Genomic DNA, 9,716 nt, shown 5'->3' with positions numbered 1-9,716 from the left:
GATGGATATCCAAAACAGTTACACGATTATTTCAGGTATTCTTCAGTAAGTAATGCATATAATAAATCATGACTGCCTAAGCTAGCTTCTGGCCTTTATGTATAAAATCACAACTGGTAACTTACACTTACTCAGGGACATTCAATAAATGCAATGGCTCCTAGTTGTAAAGTAACAGAATGAAGCAGCCATAAGCACTGTGCAGTTATCACATGCACACAAGAACTAGCTCTTGGCAGTAGCGCTGAACTATACTTTCTCCTCAAGGAGAGGCATATTAAAAGCTGCTCAGCAGTGAGACGTAGTCCCTGGAAACATATTCTTAAGTATAAATAAAGTTACAGACTCCTTTGTTACAAAAATGTAATTAAGGTAAATAATAAGACATTAACAAATGCTTTGTCAATCTCTCAAAGGAGAAAGCACAGGAAAAGGAAAACAGCTGGCCTAACACCGGGCTCAAATTGTACAATCTCCTATCTATATATAAAACTGTGTGAAATAAAAACATAAACAAACAAACAAAAAAAAACTGTGTGAAATAAAAGGATGTTTTATGTTCTGCTTGACACTTTTACTCTATTTGGTTTCTGAATCAAAGTATATTAAAGCCAACCTACTACATACATAGAAAGCTACATATATCACATATAAATATTTACATATGTATATATACTTTCTTGTTATAAAACATGAAGAAAAATAAATTAAAAACCCAACCCCTTCCCTTTCTCCACCACACTGATATGCTCTTTTCATGTTGCTGTTCTTCAGACTTTAAAGTGCTACACTGAGTTATTCAGAGAGTAAGAGTTCAATAACACTTGGTTGGCTTCATGAGGCTCATGTTGGAAAACGTGGCTTCAGAGAGAAAAATGCTTCCATTTGAATACACAGAGAGCATTGCTGGGCATCTTGAGCAGATCTTCAGAGATGGATAAGAAAGCAGAAGTGTTGGGTGGTACTCTTTAAAAAGAGCCACACATCTACCACCATCTTTTTGTGGATGTCTAGGCCACCTACAACAGCACAGAATTCTTCAAAGGATATTCTTCCATCTCCATCCTTATCTGCATTTATTATGGTTTTGTCTACGATTTGCTGTAACTGTGTATCTTTCAGATTGTTCCCCACCATCATCTTCAACACCTGGAAGAGTTCCCCATTGGAAATCTAGCCATCCTTATCCATGTCATAGATAGGAAAAGCAAACTTTAACTTCTGCTCCTTATCTCCTTTGACACTGAACTGAGAGACTCCCTCGATAAATTCTTTGAAATCTACTTCTCCATTCCCATCTGTGTCGAATCTATCCATTACTCACTGTACTAAAGAATTCTGTTGTAACTCAGGCAGAGACATGAACTCTTCCACACTCAAAGAACCAAAACTGTCCAAATCAAGCTTCTTAAATCTTTTTCCTAACGTTTTAATTTCATCTGCACCAAAGTTTGAGCACATTTCCAAAGGATGACTTGCCTCATTTCCCATTTTGCTCGGCGGGTCGGAGGCTCGCTGGAGTGGAGAAGTGTCAGCGCTGAGACGGGCTCCAGGCCAAGGAGGCCCAGCTGCGGCCCCATGTCGCCTGGGGGGAGGGGGCGGCATTTGGGGGAGGGGAGGAGGCGTTGCAGGGCCCACGCGGCCTGGTGACTGGGCACGCGAGGGACCGGGCAGGGCGGGGTGGAAGAAATTAAGGTGGAGATTCACAGACGAGAGCACGGGAGGAAGAGACGGCGACAGGGAGGAGAGGCAGACAGGCAGAAAAGAGGGGCAGAGGGCTGGGTGGCCCGGGGCTGCAGCCGCACGCTCACGCTGGAGGCTCTTGCTGACCCGCAACCTCAGGCGCGACAAAGGCGGAGGGCGGGAGAGGGAGGGGAGGGCCGAGCGCAGCAGCCGCGGGGCGGAGGTGGGGGGCGCGCGCGGGCCGGCGGCGGGGGCGGGGCTTCCGGGAGCTCCGTTCATCCCGAACCTGCGTGCCGGCTCGGCTGCGGCAGGTGAGGCCTTCTAAGGAGCTGTGGTTTGTAAGGTTTTATTTTAGTTCACAACTACCCTTTTGGCCAAGATCCGCCAGAGGAAGCATCGATGGTCAAACTCTTACTTTGTTCTATTCGTTGCCAGTGAAAGGTGTAAGCGGAGATGAGATGACACCACAGCACTCTACCAAGGGGCGACAAAGTAAGATTCTGTCTCAAAAAAAATAATAACTAAAAATAAAATCTTAAGACTCCCCCCTCCAGCTGACTAATTGGACCCCCCTCTTGGCCAAAGGGCTGAGTTGCTAGCCCTAAGAGCCGAAGTCAGAAATGCCTCATCAAGCCCCCTCCCTTCTGGGAGACTCATTAACAGGCCTGAGGCTATAGAAGACAAACCTGTAGGTCCTCTGCTTACTTAACAGTTCACTGGAGTCTAGGTATCTGTCAGATGTGTTGTCTCTAATTAACAGATGTCCTTAACTTAAAGGATCCCAAGCCTTTAGCCCCGGGGTCCTCAAACTGTGGCCCGCGGGCCACATGAGGCCATGTGATTGTATTTGTTCCTGTTTTGTATTTTTACTTCAAAATAAAATTTGTGCAGTGTGCATAGGAATTTGTTCATAGTTTTTTTTTTTTTTTTGAACTATAGTCTGGCCCTCCAACGGTCTGAGGGACAGTGAATTGGCCTCCTGTTTAAAAAGTTTGAGGACGCCTGCTTTAGACAAAGCTTCATTTCTTTAACCAATTACAAATCAAAGAGTTTTAAAACCCACCTATAACCTGTAAACCTCCATTTTCAGATGTCCCACCTTTTTAGGCCAAACCAACTTACACCCTGCCTTGTATTGATTTATGACTTTACATGCAATTCCTGTCTCCCTGAATTGAATAGAAGCAAACTAATCCAGTCACAGTGAGTCCACTTGCTCAAGGTTTCTTGGGCATGGGTCCAGGCCATGGTCCTCAAATTCAGTTCTTAGAATAGACCTCTTCAAATTATTTTACAGAGTTTGCCTTCTCTTCTGTTGACAATGTTCAGTGAAGGTGGTGAGTTCAATACATTCGTACTGATGCCATCTAAATCTCTTGGTGGAGGGATCTAATGAATCTGGTTCTTTGGTGTGAGGGCAAAAGAAAAACAGACCCTTGTGTTCTTCCTCTATGCAAGGCATCAGTAAATTAACAAGGGAAGAGAAGAGGTCCCTATAAGACCAGCCTCTGTAGAAACTGTTAATCAGTTCCACACACACCCTAAACCCCTCCCTCTAACCCAAAATGAATGGCGTGAAATTAGACTTCCAAACCTCAAGACAGGTGGACAGTCTTTTCCAAAGTCAAGTTTAGAAGAGGATCTTCACCTTGAGTCTAAAATTTCCTTCAGGCCATAGATCATATATACCTACCATGATCTGATCTGCTTGTGTCACAGAGAAATTATTGAATTTTGAGCTGAAAGAAAATAAAACCTACATAGCTTTTTTTTTTTTTTTGAGACAAAGTCTTGCTTTGTTGCCCTTTGTAGAGTGCCATAGCAAGACAGCTCATAGCAACCTCAAATACTTGGTCTCAAGTGATCCTCTTTCCTCAGCCTCCCAAGTAGCTGGGACTACAGGTGTCCACCACAACACCTTGCTATTTTTTTCTTTTTTGGAGAGAGGGTCTCATTCTTGCTCAAGCTAGTCTCAGACTCCTGAGCTCAAGAAATCCACCTGCCTCAGCCTCCTAGAGTGCAAGGACTACAGTTGTGAGCTACTGTGCCTGGCCCCTCTACATTACTTGTTGAAGGGTTGTCAGGAAAGCAAGTATATGGAATTAGGCTAAAGTAATGTATTTTCTTTCTGAACATTTTTTGCACTATAGCTTAACATGAACACCATTTTCCCCCACAGTGCAAAGATGCCCACATATCATTCTTCATAGGTATGTATTTTTAAGAAAAAATAAGGTTTGGTGTGACAGGGAGAGAAGTGCCCTATGGCAGATTTTCTGGAATTCTTTCTGCTTTACCATTTATTTATTATTATTATTTTTTTTTGGCCGGGGGCTGGGTTTCAACCCGCCACCTCCAGCATATGGGGCCGGCGCCCTACTCCTTTGAGCCACAGGCGCCACCCTGGTTTACCATTTAAAAGAAACTGACTCTGGGTGGCACCAGTGGCTCAGTGCGTAGGGCACGGGCCCCATACACCAAGGGTGGCGGGTTCAAACCCAGCCCCGGCCAAACTGCAACAAAAATAAAGAGCCAGGCGTTGTGGCGTGGGCCTGTCGTCTCAGGTACTTGGGAGGCTGAGGCAAGACAATCACCTAAACTCAGGAGTTGGAGGTTGCTGTGAGCAGTGTGACGCCACAGCACTCTACCGAGGGCAATAAAGTAAGACTCTGTCTCTACCAAAAAAAAATAAATAAATAAATAGAAAACTAAAAGAAACTGACGCCGAGAAAACATCCTTCCCCTTTTGCACCCTGGAGGACTTTGTGTTACGCTTCCTTCTTTGTGGCTGTATGCTGTATACATTTTAGCGGTTAGAAACTGTACATGAGTAGGAATCAAAGTTATATTCAAACGTAGGATTTCAAGGACAATTCACATATCAAAGCAGCATTGCTAGGGCTCCCAAGACAATGCTAATTTGAGCATTACTTGCTTGACATCTTTTATCACCCATACCAAAGATCATTTCTAGGGAAAGCAGAGCATGTCATATGGAAGTTACACAAGTCTCCTGGCCCCTTTGTCCCTTAGTTTCCTCACCTGAAAAAAATGGATGGATCCTTTCTCTGAAATATAAATATAACTTTAAAAAAAATTAAAACAGAAAAATTGGATAGATCTTAAGATATGCTATTCAGAGTTCATAATGAGCTTATACCTAGTTAACTGATAACTGAATGATGCTTTTACACATAGTTTTTTATGTGTTCATCTATTTAACTTACACCTTGTGTAAAAATTGCATTCCATGCCACGCCTGAAACGTTCCGAAGCTCAGTTCAGTGATTAAATTGCAACCAAGATTTCTACAAAAAACAACAAGAAAAAGGAAAGACATAAGCCGATAAAGAAGAAGAAAAGATATTCTTTCAGAGCATTTATCATTTGGCAGTGATTCTAACTTATATATGACAAAACATAACCTCAGTACTTTCTCCGTACATGAAGGAAATTTTGCTGTAGAAGATATTGGCTCATGATTTATACTTTCCTATTTACTATACATGCAATGTGTAGATACAAACCAGTGAATGCTCAGCCAATACTTGTGTTAAGAGATCTTTATTTCTCTACGACAGAGTTTTGCAACTTCAGTGCTATTGATATATTAGCTGTATAATTCTTTGGGGGATTTGTCCTGTACATTGTAGGTCAACAACATTCCTGGCTTCTGCCCACCAGGTGTCAGTAACATACCCACAGTTGTGACAACTGAAAATGTCTCCAGGCATTGCCAAATGTCATCTGGGTACAAAATCCCACTAGTTGAGACCATTGTTCTATTATGATCCCCTCTGATCTGTGTAATAATTCTCACACTAATCTTTGCTAGAGCTTAAATGAATTTGCTATATAATTTTAGTAACTTTCTACTAGTAAAATTTTAATCATATTTCAAAATGAATAGCAGAGGGTTTATAAGCTTAATAAAAGTTCCAAATGTAATGAAGTTCTATTTGTAACTTACACATACTGCAGAAATGGTAGTGATTCAAAGGTACGTCTTTCAATAAATTGGATTTTATTGCAGGATAAATCTCTAGAAAAAGTGAAAGGAAGACATTGCCTTGATTCGATACCAAATTAGTAGGAACAACTAGTAGAGTTTAGAATGATAATAATGAATATGTAGCTTTTGTCTAAATTCTAAACTTTTGGACTTGTATTTGAACTTTCCATAGCCTCCTAATGCTCCCTGTATTTCATGATTTTCACCAATAAAATATGCAACTGTAGACCTTAAAAGATTTTGGATGTAATCTTTCCCTGGGCAGCAGGAGACTTGATTAAACAACCTTTTGTAGCCTCATCAAATTCTAGATTAGAAGCTTCAAGTTTTTATTTTTCTATATAATTTCTAATATGAAAAGGAATAACCTCACATTTTACACCTTTCTGGTTTAATTCTGTTTTTCTAAGCTAGTTCAATACCAAAAGAGATAAAAGCTATCCCTTCACATCCTTTGAAAGGAAGTTACCCTTCTAATTAATACATAACTTTGAACTAATTCAGAATTATACCATATTAATAGAAATTCATTTTGGTTTTATATTGCCTTAATATTCCATGAAAGCAGTTTTTTCGGTGGTACAGTGATGGGACGTACCAAAAGGCAACACGGAACTGGATTTTTATTTGAAAACACCCCTTAACTATAGTTGACTATTTCTCTTGACTCCAGTTTATCCCTCGCTCTTCACCTGGCTGTTGTCACTCTGTTCTGACTGGTATCTCTTCCTTCTAAACCAGTGGTTTTCAACCTGTGGGTCGTGACCCACAGGAACTGTGTATTAAAGGGCCGCGGCATGAGGAAGGTTGAGAACCATTGTTCTAAACTATCCTGCACACAATTGACCAGATGAACTCTCCAGAAGTGATTCTCAAAGACCAGCATATAGGAATTTATGAAAGATGCAAATCCTTGGCCTTACTCTAAACTGACTGAATCAGTAGCTGTGGAGTTGTAGTCCATAACCAAGGCCTAACAAGACCTCCAAGTGCTTGTGGTGCAGACTTAGGATGGGCGTAAAGCATGGTGGTATAGCATGGTTCCCTGCGATGGCTTTTGCTTGGCATTCAAAGCCCTAGAAAGTCTGGCTCCAGTCTCCTACTCTCTCTCCTTGCACTCTACAGGTACCCAAAGCATTCCTCAAATACTTTGCTGTATTTTGCCTTTCTCCCATTTCCCTTTTCCAAGTTTAGACTATTTCCCCCCAAATCTGTCCCAGGAAATCTGTCTAAGGATATCTGATGGCCTTCTGATAGATCCTGTTCTAGCAGCATTGCTCTAGGAACATCTTCTCTGATCCAAACTCAAGTCTTTTCTCCTCCTTCTGTGCTCCAGAAGCAGTTTGTCCCTCTTAGTGCCCATAGCTATGTCTTCTTTTCAATGTAGTTATTTTTGCTCCCATTTCTTTTAAGTATAAACTCCTTGAAAGCAGGGATTAGGTCTTGCCACCCTTGGCATATGGGGCCGGCGCCCTACTCACTGAGCCACGGGCGCCGCCCGATGTACACACTTCTTGACCACACTTCTTTGCCGTGGGCAAAGGATAAAACTCAGACTTTCATAGCAAGGGATATAGTATCTTCTTAGAAATAAATACTATGCAAGTATTTATTGGCGGATTCAAACCTGGCCCCGGCCAAACTGTAACAAAAAGAAAAAATAGCTGGGCGTTGTGGCGGGCGCCTGTAGTCCCAGCTGCTCGGGAGGCTGAGGCAAGAGAATCGCGTAAGCCCAAGAGTTAGAGGTTGCTTTGAGCCGTGTGACGCCACAGCACTCCACCCGAGGGCGGTACAGTGAGACTCTGTCTCTACAAAAAAAAAAAAAATTAGTGTGTACATCATTAATCTTTAGAAATAAATACTATGCAAGTATTCCCTCCTTGGCAATAAGGCAGGAGAAATTTTCATTTTGTAATTTGGGAAGAATTAGGAGCATTGGTAATATGCTTATTCATTGTAAACATTTCTAGCTATACCATTTAACCATAATTTAAACAACTTTTTTTTTCTTTTTGAGGCAAAGTCTCATTCTGTTGCATCAGGCCAGAGTGCCATGGTGTCAGCCTAGCTCACAGCAACCTCAGACACCTGAGCTCCAAGCTATCCTCCTACCTCAGCCTCCCGAGTAGCTGGGACTATGAGCACCCACCATAATGTTTGGATAATTTTTCTATTTTTTAGTAGATACAGGGTCTCACTCTCAATTAGGCTGCACTCGAACACATGAGCTCAAGGGATCCTCCTACCCTGGACTCCCAGAGTGCTAGGATTACAGGTGGGAGCCACTGCACCTGTCCTTAAACAACTATTTTCAATAAGAATATAGTAATTTCTGCTATGAAATCCTCACTGCCAGCCTATTCTCTTAAATATATATATTTACTATATGATTAAATTAAATCATATCTATATGATTTTAATATAATGTTCTTATATTAAATATTTAATATTCTTTAATATTTTATATTTTTAAATATATTTATTCTTTATAATTCATCTGCTTATTTAATAGTTAAATGTTAATTTAATTCAGATTAAATTATCAAAAAATTCTGGATTAATGGCATTCAAACTAGTGTAGATGGTCTATATTTTCCTTTCCTTTCCTTTGAGCAACAACTTAAAGTTTAATTCTTCTCATGCTACTAAATCAACTTTTTCAAATCCTTTTCCTTTCTTTCTTTTTCTTTTTATTTTTTTTTTGCATTTTTTTCTCCGGGGCTGGGTTTGAACCCACCACCTCCAGCACCTAGGGCTGGCACTCTACTCCTTTGAGCCACAGGCGCCACCCAAATTTAGCCTTTTCCTGAAGGCTAAATAGTAATATTTCAGGCTTTGTAGGTCACATATGGTCTCTGTTGCATATTCTTGTCTTTCTTTTTCTTTTACAGACCCTTTCAAAATGTAAAAAGCATTCTTAACTTACAGGCTGTAAATAAAAACAGACTGTGGATTAGATTTGCTCTATGGGGTGTAGACTAAATATAAATATAAGCAGATGATATATAAAACTTATAAAACAAGGTTCAATGGGTGTCAATAATTGCTCAGATGTTATTACCACTTTTTCCTTATAAGCAAAGTTTTTTTCTATCCGTATTTTATCTATATGATTTTTAAAACTAAAAATGCACAGAGATGGGCTAGAGACGGGCTAAAACTCTACACGGATTTAGAGAACTGCAGCATTTTATTGATGAAAGAAGTTTTAGAGATTATCTAATTTGAACCCCTTATTCACTTTACAGATCATATCACTAAAAGCTCATAAATAAATATGATTAACTAACTAACTTACAAATACTGGAGGGATAGCAGGCCTTCAAATGAATCTTTATGTAATTCGGTCAAATGATTTTCACTGAGAATTCTGAAAAAGGATAAGGTTATTTGTTATTTCTTTTTTAAGATTTTATTATTGTTTCGGGTTAATCTGAGGGCACAAAGAAATAGGTTACAATGTTTGCATTAGTTAGGTAGAGTTCCTCTTATAATTGTGTACTGCCCCCAAGAAGTGTGCCATACGCTCGAACATTGGGCCCATTGAGTGGGAGCACCTCCATCCTCCTCCTTCCCCTCTCCCTGCTCCCTCTTTCCCCATCCCAGACCTTGAATTGATTTGAGTTTTTCTCTTATGTGGGAATGTATCAGATTATCTACTGGCCTCATGTTAGTATTGAGTACATTGGATTCTTGCTTCTCCACTCTGTGATACTTTACTAAGAAGAATGTGTTTCAATTCCATCCAGATTAATACAAAAGATGTAATGTCCCCATCTTTTTTAATGGCTGAATAGTATTCCATGGTATACATATGCCACAGTTTGGTATATCCATTCCTGGGTTGGTGGCATTTAGGTTGTTTCCACATTTTGCCAATTGTAAATTGAGCTGCGATAAACAACGTAGTACAAATGTCTTTATGATAGAATGATTTTTTTTCTTCTGGATACATGACTAATAGTGGGATTGAGGAATTAAATGGGAGATCTAATTTGAGTTCTTTGAGGATTCTCCATAC

The 9,716-nt window shown here is 40.3% G+C and overlaps 1 pseudogene; it reads right to left on the bottom strand.

Annotated features, from left to right (window-relative positions):
* Positions 1 to 728: 728 nt before the first annotated feature.
* On the bottom strand, positions 729 to 1,542 carry LOC128574094 (calcineurin subunit B type 1-like; annotated as a pseudogene).
* Positions 1,543 to 9,716: the final 8,174 nt, after the last annotated feature.

The sequence above is a fragment of the Nycticebus coucang genome, chromosome 21 (assembly GCF_027406575.1).
Source record: "Nycticebus coucang isolate mNycCou1 chromosome 21, mNycCou1.pri, whole genome shotgun sequence".
Lineage (NCBI taxonomy): Eukaryota > Metazoa > Chordata > Mammalia > Primates > Lorisidae > Nycticebus > Nycticebus coucang.
The sequence above is the reverse complement of the archived record's forward strand: the minus strand, read 5'-3'. Positions and strand labels throughout refer to the sequence as shown.